The following is an 11,713-nucleotide window of genomic DNA, read 5'->3' as shown; positions in this document are numbered from 1 at the left end:
ATTGGCAACAGTCAACTGGTACAAAACCTTCATTTTCACAGAAAGGGATACTAACCACGTTTGGTGGTTAAATTCTGCAGATTTTGTATATAGTACCTCACCTCCTCTTAGTGCCTTAGGGATTCAAGAGGGCTTTGCTCCTCAAAATGTACGTGCCTCTTGGCCTAACCAGCTCCCCTCACCTCCTTCCTCTGAATCTGTCTCCAGTTTTTATGACAGCCTGCTTCATCCCTAAGCTTAGCAAGCAGTGCCCCAAACATTAGCAGTGAGGGAAGTTTTGAAATGTCACTGGGTTTGCCAGCAGGGCTGTCCCTTAGGTTCCCATATGACACAGTGCAGACTCGAGAACTGGACAGCCTGGGTTTGTTCCTGGCTCTCCACGTAACTGTCTGAATTTGGGCAAGTACCTTAGTCTTTATGAGTTTCTATTTTCTTATCTGAAATGTGGGAGCTGATGGTAATAATGGTACAGTTCTTGCCTCATAGGGTTGTTATGAGGATTAGAAAGATAGATGGATAGATGTAGATGGAAGGATGGATGGATGGATGGATAGATGATAGATTAGATAGATGGGTGGATGATAGATTGATTAGATAGACAGACAGACTGACAGATGATGGATGATAGAGATAGACAGACAGACAGACAGGTAGATGGATGATCCACTATAGCAATTGCACCTGGAGTATAGCAGGGATTCAATAAAGATTAATTGCTATTATGGAGGGAGCAATGGCCTCATTCCTTAGGAAAATCCCTCTTCCCCTCCTCTGCTCCGTGTGAGTCCCATGCTTGAGAGACCTTGTCTCCCGGGTCATGTTTGCTCTGGCCAGAGTTGGCGCTTGTCCCCAGACTGGCCAGTCCTAGCATTCCTGCTCCAGTTGGCAGAAGTGATTGGAGCATTTCCTTCATTCAAGCTGCTCTAATTAGAATTCTTCCCTGGGGATGCGGACTCAGTGGGGACTCAGTAAACATATGAAGCTGGGAGGTGAAAGGCCCAGGGCGCTGGGTGGTCATGCTTGTAGCCAGGAAGAGGTCGGTCTGAGAGGATGAGTCTGGCCCCCAGAGGGAATGTGACAGGGAGTCTGGCCACGTGCAGCCCTCGATTCCATTCTCCCGGAGACCCCGCTGCAGCTTGCTGCTTCCCACGGACAGATTCCTCTCTTTGCCTGACCTTGCTGGGTTCCTTCTACTTGTCTCTTAGTTCGGGTTGCTCCTAAAAGCACACACTGAGACAAAGATTCAGGAGCAAGTGCTTTATTTTGGAGGAGATCCTAGGGAACAAGGGTAGGGGAGTGGGAACGTGAGACAGGGAAGGGAAGGTAGCGGGCAAAGATCTCTCCGGGTGAGCTGCACTGGAGTGCCAACCTGCAGCCAGTTTTAATGCATCACTCAGTGAACCCACCTATTAGGAGAAAGTGGGGTGATTATACGACAGCTCATAGCCCCTCCCTGGTGAAGGGCTGTTCCTGGGGTACATGAATTTACTGATACCTCAGGCCAGTCGCACTGCAGGCAGAGAAGGTCCAAGGGGTCAAAGAAAATCCTCAGGCAAAAATGCAAATGGCTGGAATTCAGGCCAGAGTGCTCTGAAGAAGTAAGGGTAGGGGATGTGGGCAGGACACCTGCAGCATCTGCATCGACTGACAGGGTAAAAAGCTCTGATCGGGTGCAGTACAGTCACCCTGACAGCGTGGCCTGATCCTCTTCTGTTCTCTGAATTTTTTTTTTCTTTTTCTGGAGATGCTGGGGATTGAACCTGGGATGTTGTACATGTTAGGCGTGTGCTCTACCACTGAGCTGTACCCACCCCTACAGAATACACAGTTTTGTGTGACTATACTCAGAGAAAGGCACTTGTATAATGATGTAATTGAGGTATTGTATTCCATGAAAGCACCATAATTGTATATTTATGTGCTTGAATTTTAAAAGCTGGTGATATTTGGCTAGAATACAAATACAAAATGTGTAATGTCAACTATAGGCCAGCTATTTTTTTAAACATCAGTAGAGAAAAAGCAAATAGCAGTTAATGAACCATGAGAAATTTCAAGGCTGTTCTATGTGAATTTGTCTTTGTGATTCAAAGTAGGCAGTGCTTAATAATCCTTTGATGGCTATAGCATCATAACTGGGTGAGCTTTATCCATTTCTTTTTTTTAAATTGAAGTGTAGTTAATTTATAATGATATATTAGTTTCAGGTGTACAACATAGTGATTAAATATTTTTATAGATTACACTCCATTGAAACTTACTATAAGGTATTTGCTATATTCCCTGTGTGGTGTATTGCATATTTATATATTTATTTGTTTTATACTTAGCAGTTTGTACCGATTAATCACCTCACCGAATCTTTCCCCTTCACTGACCCCTCTCACCACTGGTGAAAACTAGTTTGTTCTGTGTCTGTGAAACTGTCTCTGCTTTGTTATATTCATTTTTAAAATTTTTTCTAGATTTCACATATAAGTGAAGACATACAGTATCTATGTTTCTCTGTCTCACTTGTTTGACTAAGCATAATACCCTCCAGGTGAATCACGTTGTTACAAATGGCAGATTTTCATTTTTATGGCCAAGTAATATTCCATTATATATATATATATATATATATATATATATATATATATATATATGTGTGTGTGTGTGTGTGTGTATATATACACACACACACACACACACACATATATACTTACACCATATGTTTATCCATTCATCTGTTGATGGACACTTATGTTCCTTTTATATCTTGTCTTTGGAAATAATGCTGCTGTGAACACTGGGGTGCATGTAGTTCTTCAAATTCAAATTTTCATTTTCTTCTGGTATAAACTGAAGTGGGCTTGTGCTGGATCATATTGTAGTTGTATTTTTAACTTTTTGAGGAACCTCCATCATAGTTTCCATAGTGGTCGTAACAACTTACCTTCCCACCATGTACATGGGCTCCCTTTTCTCCACATCTTTGCCAACATGTATTATTTTTTTGTCTTGTTGACAATAGCCATTCTAACAGGTTTGAGGGGATTTCTCATTGTGGACTTGGTGTGCATTTCCCTAATGATTAGAGATGTTGAGCATCCGTTTTCATATGCCTGTTGGCCATCTGTGTGCCTTGTTTTGAAAACTGCCTGTTCTGATCTTCTGCCCATGTTTTGATTTGGTTGTTTGTTTTGTTGATACTGCTATATGAGCTCTTTATGCATTTTGATATCAAGCCCTTATCAGACATGTCATTTGCAAACATATTCTCTCATTCAGTAGGTTGTCTTTTCAATTTGTTGAGTATTTCCTTCACTGTGTGAAAGCTTTAAGGTTTAATTAGGTCTGATTTGTTTATTTTTTTCTTACTGTTTCTGTCTCCTGAGGTGACAAATTTAAAAAATATTGCTAAGACTTACGTCAAAGAGGATACTGCCTATGTTTTCTTCTAGGAATATTATGGTTTCTGGTCTTACATTTAGGTCTTTAATCTATTTTTTGTTTATTTTTGTATATAGTGTAAGAAAATATTCTAATTTTATTCTTTCACACCTAACCAGTTTTCCCAGCACCACTTATTGAAAAGACTTTCCCCCATTGTGTGTTCTTGCCTCCTTTGTCATAGATTAATTGCCCATACATACATAGGTTTATTTCTGGGCTCTCTGCTCTGTTCCATTGATCTGTGTGTCTATTTTTGTGCCAGTACCATACTGTTTTGATTACTGTAGCTTTGTAGTATAGTGTGAAGTTAGCACGTGTCATACCTCCAGCTTTGTTCTTTTTTCACAAGATTGTTTTGGCTTTCTGGGGTCTTTTGTGGTTACATGCAAATTTTAGGATTATTTGTTCTAGTTCTATGAAAAATGTCATTGGTATTTTGATGGGTATTACACTTAATCTGTAGATTGCTTTGGATAGAATGAACATTTAAAACATGCTAATACTTCCAATCCATGAACATGTGATCTCTTTCCATTTATTTGGTTCAGATTCCTTCATCAGTTTCTTTTAGTTTTCAGAGTGTGAATCTTTCATCTCCTTGGTTAAGTTTATTCCTGGTATTTTATTCTTTTTGATGCAATTGTAAATGGCATTATTTGTTTATTTTCTCTTTATACTAGTTCCTTATTAGTTAGTGTTATTAATAGTTCTGTGTATACAAAAGCAACAGATTTCTGTCTATTAATCTTTTATCCTGCAATTTCATTGAATTCATTTATTAGCTCTAATAGTTTTCTGCTGGAGACTTCATGGTTTGCTAGGTATAATACCATGTTATCTGAAAATAGTGACAGTTTTCCTTCTTCCCTTCCAACTGGGATGCCTTTTATTTCTTTTTCTTTTCTATTTGCTGTAGCTAGGACATCCAATATTATGCTAAATAGAAATGGTGAGAGTGGGCATACTTGTTTCAGTTTTTCACCATTATGCTTGATGTTAGCTGTGGGTTCTTCATAAATGGATTTCTTATGTTGTGGTATGTTCTCTTTATCTCAATTTTGTTCAGAGTTTTTATCATAAATAGGTGTTAAATTTTTTTCAGATACTTTTTCTGCATCTGGTGACATGATTATGTGATTTTTACTCCTTCAGTTTGTTAATATGGTGTGCAACACTGATTAATTTGTAGATGTTGAACCATCCTTGCATCCCTGCTCTAAATCATGTCGGATCATGGTGAATGGCCTTCTTTTTGTTGTGTTGAATTCTATTTGCTAATAATTTGTTTAGGATCATTGCATCTTTATTAATCAGAGATATTGGTTGTAATTTTTTTTTTGGTAGTGTCTGTATGGTTTTTGTATCAGGCTAATGGTGGCCTTGAAGAATGAATTTGGGAATGTTCCCTCCTCTTAAAATTTTTTGAATAGTTTGAGAGGATACATGTTAACTCTTCTTTATATGTTTGTAGAATAACCCTGTGAAGCTTCTGGTCCTGGACTTTTGTTTGGTGGGAGTTTTTTTAAATTACAAATTTAATTTCACTACTACTGATTGATCTTGTTCAGATTGTCTGTTTTCCCCTGATTCAATCTTGGAAGGCTGTATGTTCCTAGAAATTTTTCCATTTATTCTAGTTGTCCAGTTTGTTGGCATATAACTGACCATAATATTCTTTTATAATTTCTTTTTAATCTCTGTGGTATTGGCTGCCATTTCTCCTCTTTCATTTCTTATTTTCTTTATTTGGGTCCTTGCTCTTTTGTTCTTAATGAACATGGCTAATGGCTTATGAATTTTGTTTGTCTTTTAAAACAATTAGCCCTTTGTTTCTTATATGGATTTTTTTTGTCTCAATTTTGTTTCCATTTTGATCTTTTTAAGTCCTTTCTTTTGCTGACTTTGGACTTAGTTTGTTCTTCTTTTGCTAAGATTAGGCTGTTAATACTTGAAATTTTTCTTATTTCTTGATGTAGGCCTGTATTATTATAGACTTCCCTCTGAGAACTGCTTTTGTTGCTTCCCAGAGATGTTGGAAAGTTTTGTTTTTATTTTCATTTGTTTCATTTGTTTTCTTATTTTCTATTTGAATTCTTCATTGACCCATTTTATTTTGGTTTTTGGTTTTTTTCAGAAGCACGTTGTTTAGTCACCACATGCTTGTTTTTCCTACATTCCTCCTGTAATTGATTTCTAGTTTCATATCACTGTGTTTAGAAAAATGCTTGACATGAATTCCAAACACTTAAATTTGTTGAGGCTTGTTTTGCAGGCTAGCATGTTATCTATCCTGGAGCACATTCGGTGTGCACTTGAAAAGAATGTGTATTCTGCCTTTTTTGGGTGCAGTGTCCTGTGGATATGTATTAAGTCCAGCTGATCTAATGTGCCCTGTAAGGCCAGTGTTTCCTTACTGACTTTCTGTCTGGATGATCTGTCCCTTGATGTAAGTGGGGTGTTAAAGTCCCCCGCTGTTAATGTATTAGTGTTGTTTTCTCCTTTAATTTCCGTTAGCACTTGCTTAATACATTTAGGTGCTCCTGTACTAGGTGCATACATCTTATGCATGTTCTGTTCTCTTCTTGTGTTGATCCTTTCTCATTATGTAATGCCCTTCTTTGTCCTTTATTACAGACTTTAAAAAAAGTTTTAAAGTCTCCTTTGTCTGATATGAGTATTGCTGCACAGCTTTCTTTTTGTTCCCATTTGCATGGAATATCTTCTTTCATCCTCTCTCTTTCACTCTGCATGTGTCTTTAGCTCTGAAGTGAGTTTCTTGTAGGCATCATATAAAGGTCTTGTTTTTTATCCAATCAGCCATCCTATGTACTTGGATTGGATCATTTAGTCCAGGTGATTATTGATAATTATGTACTTATTTCCATTTTGTTAATCGTCTTCTGATGTTTCTGTAGTTCTTCTCTTTTTTCATCATCTCTTAGTCTCTTATGTTGTATTTTGATAATTTTCATTAGTTTTAAGTTTCTATTCTTTCCTCTCTGTTTGTGTTACTATTGTAGGTTTTGATTTGTGGTTACCATGGAGTTCATTTTTATTGATCTGTAAACTATATCTACTTATTTTAAACTGATGGTCATTTAAAATCAAACACAGTCTAAAAGCTCTACATTTCGTACTCCCCCTCACAAAATTTGTGTTTTTCATGTCATATTTAAAATCATCGTGTCTATCACTTAATTATTTATTGTAGTTATATTTCGATTTTACACTTTTTGTCTTTTAATATTTTAACCTATGTATTAGGTTATTTAATAGTTGATCCACAGCCTTTACCAGTGGGATTTTTCCCTTCTTATACTATATTCATTCTTACTGTAGCCTTTTCTTTTTCACTTAAAGAATATCCATTAATATTTCTTATAAGCTCTGTTTAGTAGTCATGAACTCTTTTAGCTTTGGTCTGACAACCTCTATCTCTCCATCAGTTGTGCATAATAGCCTTGCTGTGTAGAGTATTCAACTTTGCAGGGCTTTTCCCCACTTTCAGCATTTTAAACATATCATGCCGCCCTCTTCTGGCCTGCGATGTTTCTGCAGAAAAATCAGCTGACAGTCTTATGGGGATTCCCTTTAACTGACTCTTTGTTTTCCTCTTTCTGCCTTTAGAAGTCTCTCTTTATCTTTAACTTCTGCCGTTTCACTTATGGGACGTCCGGTTGTGAGTCTCTTTGTATTCGCTTGTTTGGAACCCTCTGTGCTTCCTGGATGTCTGTTTCCTTCTTCAGCATCAGGGAGTTTTCAGTCATCATTTCATCAAATATGTTTTGACCCTTTTCTCTCTCTCCTCTTCTTCTGGGGTCCCTATAATTTGAATGTTGGTATGCACGATGTCCTAGAGGTCCCTTAAACTATTCTTCTATTTAAAAATTTGTTGGTTGTTTTGTTTTGTTTTTGCTGTTCTGATAGGGTGGTTTCCATTACTGTACCACCCACATCACTGATACATTCTCCCGTGTCACCAAATCTGCTATTATTTCCGTCCACCGTATTTTTCATTTCAGTTATTTTATTCTTTAGCTCTGTTGGGTCCTTTTTACTATTTCCCAGTTCCTTCTTAAAGTTCTCACTGTGTTCATTTATTCTTTTACCAAGTTCAGTTAGCATTCTCTTACCATTGCTTTCAACTCTTTATCAGGTAAATGATTTATCTGGGTCATTAGGATTTTTTTCAGGGTGTATCCTTGTTATTTCTTTTGAAACATATTCTCCTCTTCTCATTTTGTTTACCTTTCTCTGTCTCTCTGAATATAGGACTAACAGTTACCTGCTCTGGTCTTGCATGCGCGCCTTGTGTGGGAACATCCCTGTGCAACTGCTTGTGCTCAGGGGCCTTGGTGGGAGCTGGATCTGACAGCAGCACCGGCCGTATCTTCTCCCACGTGTGCTGGTGGCCGCCACCCTGGTGGGAGGTAGGGGTGGAGCTGGAGGGGCCAGAGCCAGGACCAGGGCCAAGCTGGGGCTTCTCTGCTCAGTGGCTGTCACTGCCCTGTCAAAGGAGGGATCAGGGCCACAGGGGCTGGAGCAGGAGCCCTGAGGGAAGTAGGTTTCTCCCAGGGGTGCTGGCAGTCTCCGCCTTGGTGGGGGTGTGGGCTCAGGGCCTGAGGCCCGGGGGCTGCACTTCTGTGCTGGTGTCACTGTGTCCCCGGTGTGCTCGCGCGGCTAGAGGCTGGGCGTGACGGGAGGGGCAGTGCCGCGCCGCAGAGCTGACTTTGCTCCCTCCCACGGGTGAGCAGTGACACGTGCTGGCGGTGGTGCCTGCGCCCTGGTCCGAGGCAGGGCTGGGGTCCAAGCCGGCTCCGTCCCCTCCAGGCGTGCACGCTGTTGTGGGCAGTGGCCGCCTCTGCCTCAGTGGGGAGCAGCGCCGGATCCGGGGTTGCTGGGGCAGGAGCCCGGTGGGGGCCGGGGCCGGGGATGCAGCAGTCCCGGCGGGCCAGCCGGAGCCCCTGGCAGTTCTCAGCCTGCTGCCTCCACACTGCGGCTGGGAGAGAGCCAGTCTGGGCCCTTCAGGAGCAGAGTCTCAGTTTCTTACAGCCCCCTGGTGAGCCTCACTGGTTTTCACACCGGCTGAGGGGTCTCTCTTCCCGGTGTCGGCCCCCAGGGCTGGGGTGCCCAGTGCGGAGCCTGGACACCTCGCTCCCCAAGGAGACGCTGAGCCTGTGATGTCCCCTCCTCTTCAGCGTGTGGGTCCCGACCAGGTCCCTTCCCCCTTCCTGCCAGACTCCGTGTGGACCTTTCTTCACAGCCCCGGCTGCAGGGGAGCTGTTCTGCGGGTCCCCAGGCTGATGTCAGTGAGAGTCCCTCTGTGTAGTTGTAGTTTCGATGTGTTCATGAGGGGAGGGGAGCCAGTGTCCTCTGAATATTTCGTCTCGATCCCACCTCCCATTATCCATTTGTTTAATTACCCAGGCTCCTCAGTGTGTTTATATTTAATGGGTCCCCATTATTGGCTGCTTAATAGAATCCAGAAAGAATTAGAATTAGAGAAACCTGAAATAGACCATGTAATGTGTGCCCTTTCTTGAAGCCAAGAACTGTAAGTGCTTATCTCTTTTATTTTTCACCATCTTCATGACAGGTTAAGGGGAAAACAGCCTTTGAGGATGGTGGTTTATAATTTCTTTTCTTTTTGTTACTGGAAATTTCTATACCCAGAAAGACAAAAGCCAAGGTGCTCTTATGCCAAGTTGAAGTTCTTTTCTTATGACTTGAAATTCTTTTCGGGTTTTAGTGGCCATGCGACACACCTCGCCAGTACTTACCATTTAATAATTTAATAATTCTTCATATAGTGAAAGATTCTTTTCAGTCTTTTCTTCTAAATTTGTTTCCTATTTATTCATACTTATAACCCTTTTAATCAGACATACAGATGTTCCACGAAAGAATCTGTTCATTCAAAACTTCCATGTCTAGGAAGGTTGTATGAGTTAATCTGATAAGGAGGAATCTCAGTTCTTTTTTTAAAGTGCAGTCTCAGTGTAGCATTTTTCACTCAAATATATATTTTTTCTTCAAGACTGATGAAGCATGTAAAATTCTCGACGCCCTTCCAAGGATTTTCCTGTCTTCCTTCTTTTCTCTTCCTCCTTCCTGTGACTCCCCTGCCCTCAAACCCTGGGGTTCCCTACATCACTTGGGCTTCAGGCAATGTAGAAAGAATTTGGTTGAAAGTAAATTGGCTGTGGTGATAATATGATCAAAATAAAGGAATTACTATAAATGAAACTTTTTCTTCACTGATTTTTAAAAAATTTACTGGTAATTTTCAGGAATTTTTACATTGGTTTTTGTTTGTACAAGCATTTTAACATATTTAAAATTTTTTCCTTTTGTTCCCCTGTTTATTTGATATTTTATTTAATTCATTCTCAGCTATTGTAGCTATTTTACAGTAAAATGGGGCTGGTTAGGTTGTTTAGGTAAATAATAGTAAGTGGTGGTACAGTAATTGTTGACCTAGAAGCATATCTCCAGTATGGTAAATAAAAAGTTAATTACTATATATATATATATATATATATATATATATATACACACACACACACACACATACACACATACACACACATATATATAATGATCCTATTCGAAATAGAATATCTGAAAAAATTGTCAAATCGGGCAAGCTTCGTGGACTAAAAATTAACTAGAGATTCAAGGATGGTGAAGAGAGATAAACAAAAAAACCACAACAAAACCCCTTATCTTGGAAGATTTCAAAACTTGTGTGTAGTTTTGCTTTTTTTTTTATTGTAGTATAGTCTATTTACAATGTGTTAGTATCTGGTGTACAATGTAGTGATTCCGTTATACATATATATGTATATGTATATATTCTTTTCATATTCTTTTTAAAAAGCTTACTGATTAAAGTTTTCTTCTATTTTTTCTTTATTACAAAAGCAGTGTGTTCTGTTGACCTGAAATAGACTGCCAGATATTAAAGTTTTCTTCTATTGTTTCTTTATTACAAAAGCAGTGTGTTCTGTTGACCTGAAATAGACTGCCAGATATTTCTGCATCAAAGATGTGTTTATTCTGGATCAGCAGAGAATTGCACTTTTGGGTCCACAAGCATGGTGGGTCACGTGCTAGTCCCAGCATACCAAGGGAAGGAGAAGGCTTTTACAGAGTGGAAAGGGAGGTGGGAGGGCTGTGGTATACAGAGCCCAGGACTTTTCATGGGCTGAGTCCTTGCCTGGAAGGAGAAGTCTTTCTTCCTCCTGTTGGGCTCTGCTGTCCTCACAGGGTGTGAGAGCTCCCCCTTGTGATCGCTCAGCTCTATTTAATTATGGTTTCTGTATATTAATTTTTACATTTTTCCCTTTTGATCAAAGTACCATTGTGGTCCTGAAAGTACCACTAATTGAGTCAGGTTTTCTAGTTTCACTTTTTTTTTTGGACCTCAAAGTCAGGAAGGACTTTTCTTGGTGTGATTTCTCATGTCAGAGGGAAAGTACACAGATCGGAAACTCATTAAGGTCACGTTCGAGTAACAAGGAGGGGCAGGAAGGAGAATTTGCAGCCACCTTTTAGTCTAAAGCCCGTATGTCATCAAGACCACGGACACTGGAGATAATCTGATACATGGTGATTTTCAGTATCCTCTGTGTATGCTTTTGTTATATGAGTAAAATTACTGTATTTCATTAGCTATGGTATCACTTAGTGATGTATATTTTCAAGTTTTGTACTGTCGACTAAAAAAAGACGCACTTCCTGAAAGTTGACAATTATGTTTTATTCGGCAGACAAAAACTGAGGACTTTAACCCAAGAGACAGCCTCTAAGACAGCTCTGAGGAACTGCTCCAAAGATTTAAGGGGGAGTCAGGGTCTGTGGGGTTTTTTGTGGCAAAGAGCAGGTAGTGGGGACATCAAAAGATGACTGTTAATTAAAGCAAACCAGACACCTCAAATTAAGGAATTCAGCACTTTTCTAGGTATGGGAGGATGAAAGAGTCTGGGCTCATTGAAATCATTCCTTTGACATGCACCGTAGCTGTCTAGGGCCAGTGTCCTGTTCTTTCCCATCCTGCCTCCCCTCGGGGGACACTGTTGGGGGTGGTGCAGTGGCTGAGGGCTTGGCAGTGGCAACCTGTTTGCCTCCATCCCTCAGGGCTCCCGTGGGGTGGGAGGGCAAGGATAGTGGCTGATGACTTGATGACCACAGCATCCTTTGTTTGCTGATGTGGCTGCAACATCTTTCATTCATAATTAACATATTTTGGTGGAATTCAGTGTTTATCATGACTCCC

This window comes from Vicugna pacos, chromosome 17 (assembly GCF_048564905.1).
Source record: "Vicugna pacos chromosome 17, VicPac4, whole genome shotgun sequence".
In the NCBI taxonomy this organism is placed as follows: Eukaryota; Metazoa; Chordata; class Mammalia; order Artiodactyla; family Camelidae; genus Vicugna; species Vicugna pacos.
The sequence above is the reverse complement of the archived record's forward strand: the minus strand, read 5'-3'. Positions refer to the sequence as shown.